Here is a 14,650-nt window from a genome sequence, read left to right as displayed (position 1 = left end):
CTATTATCACGATAAAGATCATTTTCATTTTTAAATAAAATAATTTACCATAATTTGACAAATTCATAGACAGTCACAGATAATTATTAGTATTACACATACTGTATTCAACCCAGAAAGGGCCCCTCTCCCATTTTTTAAGCAATAACTTCATGCCGAAAATACGGCAACAGTTTCTTTTATTGATTTTCCCCCCCAAATTAACTGTTTACTAAGTATGTGCAAGTGATATTGTGAAAATGTAGTCCACATTAAAGAAGTGGACTCTTATTGGGTCGAATACAGTAATCTTTAACTGAAGATTTCAAATTAAGAAAACAACTCTTTGGTAGAAAATGATCTCAAATTTATTAAATTAATATCAATATCAGCCTAGGAATATTCAATTCCTATGGCCAGATTAACCACAGACTTTGAAACCATAAAATTTTAATTAATCACATTTTCAGTACAACATCCATCACTTATTCACTCTTTGTATACAATGCCTAAACTTAGATTAGTTAAAGCTGCACAAACAGTTATCAATTTATCACAACTTGATTCTGTTGATCCCAAACTTTCGTCTTTCAAACTTTGTACACATCGAACTGGCATTGTTCCTTTCAATATGGTAAATCTGTTCTTCATTAGTCCTATTACTCTCTCGATATGGATTCTTACAGACGATATTTTCCTTGATGACTCAACCTCTGAGGCAGGCAATTGTTTTTTACCTTTGGTGAATGCAGGGGTAATTAATTGGGCTGAGCACTTAGTAGCAAAGTCTTCTGCTAGCATGAAGCCACGATCTGCCAAAATCTGATCACCGGGTAAGTGAAACTGTGGACTTATAAAATTGGACTCGCGCACAATTTGGACATCTGAAACACGACCTCCCCATGCTTTAGATAAAAAGTTAATGGATCCTAGTGGGCTGCAGGAAATGAACACTTTCACTGTGGTATGTCTCTTATAGCTACTAAAACATTGTGCCCTAGCTAATAAGTTTCTAGGAGCTTCCATGAAGATTTCAAAACAATCAATAATAGATGTTAATCGAGGAAACTTTTCTTTGAACACAGGTGGAATGGTTTGGAAAATTGTTTCTCTATCTTGCCATTTCACAAAAAAAACCTATTTTGGCATGCAACATATCTATCCACTTCCAAAAATAATCCACCATCGTTGTTTTGGGGATCCCTTTCACATGTGCAAGAAAATCAAACGAAACATTGTGTCGCAGCTTAACAAGGGTAAGGAATAACTGTTCCTGCAGTGGTAGTTTCTTGTTCGTGGCCTTCACAAACACACTAAGGAACAGGAAAATTTTCAAAAATGCTCCCCAGCTGATGCCTATCATGTTTCTACATAAATCATCATTGCCATTTACACTTTCTGACGATAAAGATGAAGCACTTATCAGTTTCTCAAGAGATTTTACCTCTTCACGAGCTTCATCACGCTCACGCCTCAAGTTATTTATCTCCATATAGAGCATTTCCCTCTCTGATGTTTCCAGTGGCCTCTGCATAGGGGTTTGAGGGTCAATATCTCTCCTATTAGAAGATTCACTGTCTGATTGAGATGCTATGCTGTCGACATCTTCTTCATCCTGATCAGTAGGTGAATCCACATGTTCTGACTGAGGATCATCAGTTGTTACTTTTTCTTTCTCAGTGTTGATCTCGGGCTCATTCAATTTCAGTTTCTTTCTTGCATGTGATATGTGCACATCTAATTAAAAGAGAAAAACAAAAGGCATTGAAACCCTTGATCTATATTAATTTTAATCACTAATTATTTCAAATCGTATTTAATATTTTGAGTTTAATTGTTTAAAACTCCAAACAAAAATACCTCCATAATCTTGTGTATATAAAAGCCTAAGCCAACAGAATAAAAAACAAAACGTAATGGTACATGTTTTTCACATAACTGGGGTTAATTATACTTAATTCACAAAATTAAAACCAAGAATAAGTCGTAATAATAGAATTATTGTTCAGCTTAAACATAACATAATATTTTACATATATATTCAGCTCAAAATGTAAAATTTACATCACAGGAATATCAATATTTATAAAAGATATACATGTATATAGTAAATAGTTTTACCTTTACTAACTTAGGTAAGTTAGGACAGATCAATCATGGAAGCTGTGCCTAGAGCTAATTTCCAAAATGATACTTTGTTTTAAATCACCATTAATTTATTTTGAACTTCAATGTATATTATTAAATATTGATGAAAATTTGATGTGTTTAATTAACTAACCTGAATTTACGTTTGCCGATCTTTTCATGACTCTCTGATAGCGGTCCATCTTTCCTGTAGACTTAGCCGACTTTGACTGGTAATAACTGTTTTCATTGTGAGGGAAGACAGAAGGCACATAATCGGGGTGACGAGGATCATTTACTTTCTCGCCTAAATGATAAAACAAGAAGATGTTAGTGAGATTCGTTTTAAAATCAGAAAACCAAAATATTAACGCACTATACAAATACAATATTACTGTAGTAGGTACAGAAATATAGTTAATATGAGAAAACAAAGCCACATGATCGTCGACAGAGTGGTCTTGTGAACCTATTTAGCCTCGGCCTGTTATATCATTATTCAGGTCAATTATGTGTTTGTTTACACGTATAACAAAATTTATTGAAATAAAATTTATCTTCGCCACAAAAACGTTTTAAAGAAATAACTGAAATGGTATCATATCACATATCTCACCGGAAATAAAATGTGCCGAACAGACGTAACAATGAGCAGAAGAGGGTGACCAAACTTTGCTATTGTTTACTGTGCCGTCTGTATTCAAAAACGCTCTGTTGATGGCTGACAACCACTTGGCTCGTCGATTAGTATCTGATGGTATAATGTAAAACTGACGATCCGGATTTTTCTTCTTGTTTGAGGTGCATCCCGACACGCAACAGCTTTTCGGCATTTTCTCGGCTTTACCCCCAAACAAATATGGCGGCTTTGTTTCCGGGTAGGGTCACGTGACAAATACCCGGATGACCGACTTCGAGAATATATAAAGGATCTGACAATATCCCATAGGGGGTCACGTCCAGATGACCTTTATATATATACCACGTGGTCTTCAAATAAGATACATTTTCTACACTTTGTCAAATCCATTGAAAACGATATTTCGTCCCAGTATACATATACAACTAGCTTTATTGTTCACTTTGGGCGAGATGACTACGTAAACAAAAATAATTCTGACAGTTTTTTTCAAACTATTTCGTCCCTGAAATTCTCAGTCAAAATTTTGCAAGTAGCAATTTGATTGGCCTTTTCCAAAGGTCACCTGGACATGACCCTCAATGGGATTTTCTCAGATCCTCCTATCAAACGTAGTGATCATAAGGATCTGTATTTTAATCAGATTGAGATTAAACATGAACTCTTACATGGCAACTATAAAGTGACTGCGTCAAAACCGGCAATTATTAGTGCTTTAGGGGCCATTCCAAAGTCATCTTCTAAAGTACGCCTAATCCATTAGGCCAGTAGACCATCTAAATTATCACTAAATGACCACATTTTATCGGATTGTTCATGCGAGTATATGGATTTACAGGAGGCCACGAAGCATATCACCCCGGAGTGTTATATGGCTAAAGTAGACCTTAATTGTACCTGCTGCCCCTATTGCATGATCGTAAATGGCGACTAAATTTAGGATCTTATCATTTCTCTTTTTCCTAACTGACTTTAATATTTCCTAATGCCTCCCTTGGCACCGCCTCACTTTTGGCCTTGAGTTGAGCGTTCGCCCCTGTGAGGAAGGCTTTGGGTTCTGTTCACTGGCCGAGACACACCAAAGTCTATAAAAGTGGTAGTTTCTGCTCCTGCTTAACGCTCAGCATACAGGGAGTGGGACAACTGGTTCGCTCGTTGTCAGTATAATGTGACCAGGTGAGGTGTGTTGCTTGGTGTCTTCGGCGGCATGCTTCAGTGATATAGCACTATTAAAAGGGCAACAATTGAAAGGAAGTGTTGAGGACTGCGAATATATAATATGTCCAGAGATGTTCAATTTCTCACACAATTGGTAGAATAGTTTCTGCTATTCGTAGTTATTATTAGTTCACCCCTAGTTACACTGAAGAAGGATTTAAAAGAGTCCATGAAGGCAGCGTTCGCAGCCGGCACTCAAAAAAATCTCCAAACTCAATAAAAGGCATATTTCTTGTTTGTTTTGCGAAGCCTTTGGACTGGTAGCCATTCCCACTTATACAGAAGTTTTGTGTTTCTTTATTCAATTTTTAAGTCGTTCCATGAAAAGTTCAGACTCGATGAGAAATCATGTTAGTGGGGTCAAATAATTGCATTTATTGTCCGATATCCCCTTTGACGTCAGGAGTTATGAGGTTAATTTGGCCTTGAGAGGTATTTCTAGGCTTAACCCACACCTCCCTGTCCAGGCAGCCCTAATCACCCCCTCAATTCTCCAGGATATTTACAGAGTCTTGGATTTGTCCGACCCTTCTCATGCCAGCTTCTGGTGTCTCTTCCTTTTCGCCTTTTTCTTATTGGTAAGGAAATCTAATTTGGTGGCAGAAACTGTCAATACTTTTTATAGGACGAAGCAATTGCTTAGGCAGGATGTTTATCAAGAGGGCAACTAACTACTAGTGGTTTTAAGGACGTTCCGAACAGTGATCGAATGCGCCGTTCGTTCGGACCTCCTCGGGTCAACGAGTACATTCGGAACTGCAAATGAAAACTCTTTTGTGACTAAGATTATGAAGAATACCGATCTATATGTTATCCGTCTAACGATATCTTACATTTTAAGGTTAAAATCAGGATAGTATAGTCGATAAACGGCGTATTTGTCGATATTGTACTTAGTTCGGTTTGCCGAAAGCTTGATACCGAGTGAAAACCAAAGTTTGTACGGTAGGTGTAGGACCTAGTTTCGACAAACTAGAAAAAATAATGTTGTCAGATCTTTGAATTTGGCTAGGCTAATATAACATGAAGCTACATGTATCTTTTGAGAAGCACATTACATAACTCATACAAACGGACTGATATATACCGAAACTGTCTCGATCTTGTACTGAATAAAATGAGATTTCATAACAATCAATTGATTAAAACATTTTCTGTTCAACTCCGTTAAGCTGTGAATATTTGACACTTAATATACATGTGTTTTAAGGGAGATGCATAATGAAATCAAGATATTCCAATTTTGCCGAGTAATCCTCTAGTAAAAAACTAAAGATACAGAAATATATTCATCTCCCCATCGCCCTACCCCTGTTTTTCATTCAATTTGTACAAGCTAGTATATTTCATGAATGTTGCGTATGTAGATGTCTACATGTATCATGTTTAGCTAATATGATCCTCAATAAGCACTAACACGTTCGGGAAACAAGATTTTATTTACTGTATACATGTACGATAAGACATTGGCCTAACTACTGTAATTAGATGATGCGTGTATTCCCCCTTTTGAGAAAATGCATGGAAGTACTCTAATTAAGTTGATCAAATACTATATGTAAGCGCCAAATTCAAATTTATGCTTAAATATCTGCCTCAAACGACTATTGAAGCTAAGATATCTTGACGATAGATTTGTTTGTTTGTTTGTTTGATTAATTAACGTCCTATTAACAGCTATCGTCATGTAAGGACGGCCTCCCATGTATGCGGTGTGTTGCGTGTATGTTGTGCGAGGTGCGTGTTTCGGGAGACTGCGGTATATTCATGTTGAGTCTTCTTGTATAGTGGAACTTTTGCCCTTTTTATAGTGCTATATCACTGGAGCATGCCGCCGAAGACACCAAGCAACACACACCCCACCCGGTCACATTATACTGACAACGGGCGAACCAGTCGTCCCATTCCTTTTTTGCTGAAAGATAGATTTTGATAAAATATTTTTCCGCTAAAACAATACAAGAGATCCCAGAGGGATCTTGGCGCCCACCAAAGAATGATCTATGTCTGACAATGGAAAGAGGGATCTTTTCTCTGCTTTTCAAACTTTTGCAAACATACTACATATAAAATTTGAGACAGATCGCTTCAGTACTTTCTGAGAAATAGCAGTAACAAACTTCAACTATCAAAATCCAAGATGGCTCCTTGGCGGCCATCTTGTAAATCGATCGGTCCCAAATCGAAATATGCACAACTAGGGCCATAGAGGAACCTATATATATGAAATTTGAGACAGATTCATTCAATACTTTCTGAGAAATAGTGATAACAAACTTTAACTATCAAATTCCAAGATGGCAGCCTGGCGGCCATTTTGTTGACCGATCGATCCAAAAACGCATTATGCACAACAAGAGCCCTAGGGAAACCTACATATGAAATATGAGAAAGATCCCTTCAGTACTTTGTGAGAAATAGCGATAACAAACTTTAACTATCAAATTCCAAGATGGCAGCCTGGCGGCCATTTTGTTGACCGATCGATCCAAAAAACGCATTATGCACAACAAGAGCCCTAGGGAAACCTACATATGAAATATGAGAAAGATCCCTTCAGTACTTTGTGAGAAATAGCGATATTAATCTTTAACTATCAAAATCCAAGATGGCTGCCTGGTGGCCATTTTGTTGACCGATCGATCCAAAAACGCATTATGCACAACTAGGGCCCTAGGGGAACCTACATATGAAATTTGAGAAAGATCCCTTCAGTACTTTCTGAGAAATAGCGATAACAAACTTTAAGTATTAAAATCCAAGATGGCTGCCTGGCGGCCATCTTGTTAACCGATTGGTCCCAAAATGCAATATGCACAACTAGGGCCCTAGGGGAACCTACATATGAAATTTGAGAAAGATCCCTTCAGTACTTTCTGAGAAATAGCGATAACAAACTTTAAGTATCAAAATCCAAGATGGCTGCCTGGCGGCCATCTTGTTAACCGATTGGTCCCAAAATGCAATATGCACAACTAGGGCCCTAGGGGAACCTACATATGAAATTTGAGAAAGATCTCTTCAGTACTTTCTGAGAAATAGCGATAACAAACTTTAAGTATCAAAATCCAAGATGGCTGCCTGGCGGCCATCTTGTTAACCGATTGGTCCCAAAATGCAATATGCACAACTAGGGCCCTAGGGGAACCTACATATGAAATTTGAGAAAGATCCCTTCAGTGCTTTCTGAGAAATAGCGATAACAAGAATTGTTAACGGACGGACGGACGGAAGGACGGACGGAAGGACGGACGGACCACGGACAAAAAGCGATTTGAATAGCCCACCATCTGATGATGGTGGGCTAATAAAATCAAGGATTGTCTAATGGGTAATTAAAGTAGAATCTTTACACGGAATTTTACCCATATTCATTTTTCAGATATTATATCCGGGCAAAATAATGGCTTATTTGTGCCAATTCTTAGCTTTGTATAGTATTAAATCGGTGGCATCGTGACATAAAATTAACTGGTATAACACTTTATATTATCAGACTATTACACTTTATAATATTCAAAATATAAGATGTTCTTTATAAAAATATTACCGCTCGATTTCGGTCAAAAATATAATTGTGAAAAAAGTCATTTTTAGGGGGTAGGGGTATAGAAAGGCTAATTACTCAAAAATTCCGCGGTCAATTTTTTTAATAATCTTTCATCATAACCCAAACACCTTATTATGTGGACAAAAAATAAAGAAAATTAAACGACACAATTTTTTGAAATTAGGTTTTTAAGTTGAAATTCAAATGCAAAAATTGGGCCTTTTTAGGCCTCATTTACACGTATTCGCGTGAAAAAGTCACAATTATTGTATTTTTAAGAGTGGAAACGACATTGAGGTCATTGTTAGCCATATGAACTTACACATTAAAGATAAAAAAATGTTGTTGTTTGTAATATTTCAGTCAATTACGAACCTTTGAAAATATGTGTGAAATTGTATTTTGAGAAAAAACAGACGGTAAAGTAGGGTTATTGAGAGTACAATATTTCCAAAACCGCACGGTAAAATTTCAAATAAAAGCTTTAATAAACAGTTTATTAACCGATCTTTCAGTGAGCAAATTTTAAAGAAAATTAAAAAAGGGGAAGTTTTTGGGCCTAACTGTATCGAACCACCTTAAAGTGGTCCAAAACTAATCAGTTCGGCCGTCGTTTGGTAAGATCCCCACTCATTGCCATCCACAAGTCTCCTCTCTGTCCTTTCAAGGCCATCAAACACATGTGTGCCCTGCTTCCAGCAGCCCTTCCAGCCCGGCTTTCTTGCTTCCTGAGGGTAAAAAAATTAGGCCAGTTACATATCCCAAGCTTCAGAGCTTTCTGCAGGATTCGTTGGCTCGAACAGGCTATAACAGTAAACTTTTCTCGTCCCAAAGCTTTCGGAGAGGGGCGCCAGTTGGGCTTTTCGTTGTCAGGTTCCGGGGGAACTTATTCAGATTCACTGAGATTCGGCCAGCGAGGTATATAAGGCTTATCTTGATTTTTCTTTAGAGGATAAGTTAGCCGTTTCTAGGCATGTTAGGGACGCCACGATAGTTAATCAGAACTCGTTGACTGAATGACTGTGGGGCCGATGGCTTGGCGGTAGATGATGATGTATTTTTCAATGGTGCATGTGCAAGTTATGTTTTGTGAATATGGCAATGGATGTATGTGCTTCCAATCTGATCGAAATACAGATCTAACGTAGTGATAATAAGGATCTGTATTTTAATCAGATTGTATGTGCTTCATATTTATTAGTCGCAAGCTTCCAGTGTGTTGATTTGTGCTAAATCTGCTAGTTTGCTTAATATATGTTGTTTTCATGTAATATGTTTATAAGGGGGTGCAGTGCTTTCACTAGTTAATTGCTGAAATGTATATGATGGACTTTAGTGATTACATTCAGCTGCAGTGACATTATCCAAATATGTGGACCACTGCACCTCTTTCTTGTGTATATAACTGTCTTTTCATTTAATTCATTCCGGCACAATTTCAGTCGTTTGATTGTTTATCGATCAATAGGGAGGTGGAGAATTTACTACTTGTGGTTTAGTTCTTACTTGTCTTTTTCTGATCCTGTTCTTTTAGATACAGTCATTGTTTATATCTTGATATAAATGCCTGCTTTGTAGTTTGATCCTAAATGACCAAGTTAGTTGCCGATGAGCCATAAAACTCAAACAAACAAATCCAGTCTCTAGGCCTCTTAGTTATTTTCAGTCTACTTGAACAAACTTGGTAGTCATTCGTCCAAGCTAGTCACAGGCTCAATATTAGGTCTCTAGGCCTCTTACAGGTAGGGCGTTAGAATTGTACATGGTGCCCTTACTGCATGATCGTAAAAGGCGACTTTATTTAGGATCTTATCTTTTCTCTTCTTATTATTCCTTACTAACTTTATATTTCCTAGTGCCTCCCTTGACACCGCCTCACTTTTGGACCAATCTGATTGAAATACAGATCCTTATACCCACTCCGTTCAATAGAGGATCTGACAACATCCCATAAGGGTTCGTGTTCGGATGACATTTTTAGCACATGTACTCCAGATCAAATACATTTTCTACACATTGCTCCGTCAATTCGTCCCAGTATACATATACATTTACTTTTGTTGTGCTCTTTGGCGAGATGACTACGTACATTAAAATAATTCGGTCAGCAATTTCAAACGTTTTCGTCCGAAGTCAAGATTCTGGCAGTGCAAATTTGATAGGCCATCTGAACGTGACCCAAAGGGTGCGCTCGACTGGCTGTGCGGAACCTGTTTGGAACATTAAGTTGTCAAGCGAGTGTAAAAGAACACGTCCGGAACTTGTTCTGCACAGATTCCGACTGTTCCTGCCACAGAGGTGGTGCAAACAGGACAACTATGTCATTGAAGATGGCTGATGCAGGGTAGGTGATAGGTTTGCAAGAACACGTTTTCGCTATCTCGTGCCAATATTGTACAGTTGTTACGGCAGTAGCGGATCATCGGCTAAACACTGGTTACACAGAATTGGTTAATCTAATAAACATATTATTTGAAATGATTTAGGGGGCATTTGTTTACACGTAAATTCACAATAGTCATTGCTTTTGTATTTCACGTAAAGACAAGAAATAGGTTATTTTCTTATTACTGGGGTCCTCTTGTTTACCGATGGCCGCCATCTTGGAAATGTACGGTTCGATAAAGAATTAAAAAAACAATATAATTCAAATTGGACAGTAAATATGTTTTTTTATTAATTGACGAATGATGATGTTTTGTTTCAGAATCACGTATGTACTTGTAATGTAACATATCCTTTACAATGATTTGATATCTTGTGTCAGATTTATCGGCTATAACGGATCAGTGTTTCGTGTGCGCAGGCGTATGCATAGCAAGCACGTGCATTCACGATTTCGAATTTCGAACCTGAATTATAGCTAAGAAGAGGAGCGACGAGAAACAAACAGGTAACTCAAGTGCTGAATATGAATTATCCCTAATGTTGCCCCATTGAAAATAGAATGTCACGTGATTGTTTTTGCACTAAAAATAGAATGTAAACATTAGTCGTGTTGGTTAAATATCTCTGTTAGCAGGCAAGTTGCAAACTCTTTCACTGTTCATGAATAGTGTCGAAACATCATATGTTAATAGTGTGTGCTTGTTCAAATTTATAACAAATATGATGCATTTTACAGTGGCTACCTTCGGTGGCCTAGTTGGTCTAGTCGCTGCGAACACATGTGAGCCTAAACAATGCATGTAATTTGTAAACACTCACTGTTGTCATTGACAGCCTATGGTCCTTGGTTACGAATAATCCACGCAATCCTCGACACATTATATAAATCCTAATTGTTACGACACAGTATTGTTTGCCAAAGTGTTTCCTCACAAAATATCTACATCGAGTCACTTGCAAAACGCTCACTTGTCAGGATGTGACGTGGTTGTGACGTATATTTTTCTTAGGGGGTCGTCTCAAACTCAAACGCACTGGGTTATTCATTATGCGACAAAGCACCGTTGTAGACAAGCTTTATATTATAATTACGACTTCGACTGATTATAGAGCTTATTATCAGAGCCCTAACCCACTCCAAAATAAATGAAATAACAAAAGGGCAATTGTTAATTACTTTATTTGTCCTCTAGAGACGATTCGTAAAAACACGTGAAAAGAATGTAATAGTTAGAAGAGTTATTTCCCTTACACCACACGTTAATTAAAAGAATATTGGAACACTTTTCTACAATTAAACAGAGAGCTTGAATTCAAATAAAAATCTGCAAGATGTCTTGTTAAGTTTATTTGATTTATTAATAAAACAGTTCTTTAAAAGATGATTAGGGCAACCTAGACTAATCACACATTATCAATAATTTTGATATCAAGACAAAATATAAAAATACACAAGTTTGTAAAAATCAAGTACATTTATATAATTCTAGAAGTTTATAATATTATAGAATAAAAAATAAAACACTAATTAGTACAATCTATTGCAATTTCTATACACCTGAAAGGCCCCACTAATTTCCCGAAACAAAAATTAAAATGTTTCTTTAAAAAAAAAAAATTTTACAAAGAAAATTCACTGAATAATTGATGTTAACAGTGCAGATTTATTTCGATGTTTAGTCATCTGACACAGTGATAGTCAACTAATGTGAGGTAATTATAACGAAGTCGGGATTACATAAGACGACCCGCGTTATAAAAATTAACATTTAGTTGTTGTTTTTTTTAATTAAAGTGAACAGTCGGGCAAGGATGTTTTTTTTTTTTTTTTTTTTTTTTAACTTTTGGAAGGCCAATGAACGCATTTAGACGGGTTTTCTTTGCCCGACTATTCACTTTAAATTGTTCAGAGGATAATGATAAGTGAAGTATTAACGGTATGCTAATAACTTTTGCAACTCCGTCTACAATATTAACAATCTCGTGTTATGTTCCCCTTTTTGGAAAGGTAGTGCCTTTAATGATCATGGGCGTATTATAGAACTTTGATTCATATAATATGGACTTTTATGCTCTCTGACAAATATCACATATATTCATACCTCCTCCTGCCCTCAGTCCATTAAATTATTTTTGATCCGCCATTGATTCAAAATCGTTTTAATAGCACACTTCAGTTTAGGACTCTAGTTCTTTCACAATATTATAATTCGCTTACCAATACACATTTTTGTCATGAAGTTAACCTAAATATAAGTCATTTCATAATTGAAGTTTGTTTGTTTTATAGTAATCACATGATGGGAAAGGCTAGGAAAATATCAGAAAAGCGTCCCCAGCAACTACGAGGCGGATATCCCTTGTCCCCTGGAAGAGGCACCAGAGTCAGGAAGGCCTTATTTGAGGTACAGCAAAAAAAGTTATCATTGCGGGATGCATCTAAGCAGTATGGTTTTCCTTTTGGTTTTCTCCAACGAAGGCTTTCGGGCGAAGTTGAAGTGGACAAGAGGAAAGGTCCTAGGCCTGTATTTAACAAGGAAGAGGAGGTAGCTATGGCTACATGGTTGAGGGAGATGGCAGAGCGAGGGATGGGTTTGAAACCTCAGGAGTTTTTGGACTTCGTGCAAGGAGTTGTTAGGAAAGAGGGAAAACCGAATAATTTCAAGGATGGTAGGCCTGGCCATGATTGGTATTATGCCTTCATGGCCAGGAATGCCGAAGTGGTAGAGCCCAGGAAAGAGACACCTCTCGAAATGTGCTGGGCTAAAGTTAACAAGACCAAATTGGATACCTGGTTTGTTAACTTTAGACAATTTCTATCAAACCACGACCTCTTAGACAAACCAAAGAGAATATGGAATGCTGATGAGACGGGGTTCAGCATGGGAAGTGTGCCTGGCAGAGTGATTGGTCCACTGAAGAGCAACGGTCATAAGGTCCCCCACGTATCTGGAGGACACAGTAAACAGCGGCATACGGTGATGTTTTGCGGGAATGCCAGCGGCGATATCATTCCTCCTTATTTTGTGTATTCTGAGCCAAAACCCAAGGGTTACAATCCAATGACCGGAGGAATTGATGGGAGCAAAGTTTCTTATACTAAGAAAGGATGGATGGACACTGCCACGTTTAAGACTTTTCTTTCTCATTTTGATGAACATGCCGGTACGGACAGGCCAGTCGTTCTTCTGGTTGACGGAGTCAGCAGTCATGTTGACCTGTCTGTTCCAGGACGCTCGAGACCGTGGCATAGAACTGTATAGACTGGTTGCCAACGCCACCCATCTGATGCAGCCTTTAGATAAAGGAGTGTTTGGTCCACTGAAAACCAGATGGCATCAAGTTGTCCGTAAGCACACCAGAGAGAACCCGGGATGTCCAATTGGCAAGCAAACGTTTGCAGAGAAACTGAAGGAGGCCTTTCTTCTATTTTACAAGCCATTGACGGTCATCAACAGCTTCAGATCATCAGGTACGTATTTACAGCAGCACTGTTGATAAAAGTTAATATTTGTGTCAGTAACATATAAAACATATGCATCATAATGGGAATCATAATAATGGGGATCATAATAATGACAAAAGTGTCATGATAAATTGTTTTCATATACTGATAAAGACCAAAATCATCCTTGAAAATATTTGTAAATTGATCATTTACGTACATGTATATGAATACTGGTATACGATTGATTATTATTTTATCGATTGACTTTCCTCTTTTCAGGTATATATCCAGTAGACAGTACCGTCATATCTTGCCAGGTTGTGAAACCTAGTTTGACATTTTCCACCACTGAAGACATACCACTACCAGAACACAATGATGAACAAGCTGATAAGACGACTGAAGTTACCAACCCTGCCATGGACGCATTGGATACACTGAAGAGTGTTCTCGACACTCCTACAAAGGACAGATACCAATGTAGGATAGATGAAGGCTGGGACATCTCTGGACTTTCGCCCTGTTTTGATGCATACAGAAAACTGCATTTCAAAGTAAAGTCTGTATCAACAGCCTCTCCTATTCCTATGTGCGAGACACCAGGTCTGGATTTGCTAGCCAGCACCGCAGCTGCAACCAGTTTACTCGAACAACCACACCAAAGCCAGCAGCCCATATCCCCGGTTCTACAAGAGGCCCTTGTCCTTCCGAAGGTTTCACCTAGAACACCAAAGAGAAAAACACCAAGTAGTGCATTGCCGGACAACTTAACATCAAATGAGTGCATCAGGACAATGGCACTGAAAGGTATTGAGAAACTTAGAGTGTTTGCTGAAAAGGAAGAAAAGGCTAAAAGAACTTATCTAAAAGCATCAGCCAGCAGACAATCAAAGAAATCAAAAGTTCCGGTACACACCAAAACGACAAAAGACATGGTCCGAGAAGAAGACATTCAGTGCATGGGATGCCACATGACATGGGGGGAGGATATCGACATTGGTGACGGTTCAACATGGATCCAGTGTGATGACTGCGACAAATGGATTCATGCCGATTGCTGCTCTGATGAGGATGGCCAACACAATGAACACTTTCAGTGTCCAGAATGTCGATGATCGTCTAACATAAGACTGCACGATGGGTCGTTGATTAGTCTATAGGCCCGTGTAGTAGGCTGTACTAACTACAAGTACCTGTGTACCTATGCATGTACATTGACACACATCGTATTATTGGCTTTTCATTGTATTATGTTGTAGGAATAACATGAAACTCCGATAACCATGAAAACCACCTCTCG

General features: G+C 37.9%; 1 pseudogene; it reads right to left on the bottom strand.

Annotated features, from left to right (window-relative positions):
- Positions 1–324: 324 nt before the first annotated feature.
- LOC138311468 (uncharacterized) lies at positions 325–3,024 on the bottom strand (annotated as a pseudogene).
- Positions 3,025–14,650: the final 11,626 nt, after the last annotated feature.

The sequence above is a fragment of the Argopecten irradians genome, unplaced genomic scaffold (assembly GCF_041381155.1).
Source record: "Argopecten irradians isolate NY unplaced genomic scaffold, Ai_NY scaffold_0027, whole genome shotgun sequence".
In the NCBI taxonomy this organism is placed as follows: domain Eukaryota; kingdom Metazoa; phylum Mollusca; class Bivalvia; order Pectinida; family Pectinidae; genus Argopecten; species Argopecten irradians.
Note: the sequence above shows the minus strand (reverse complement) of the source record. Positions and strands in the feature narration are given on the sequence as shown.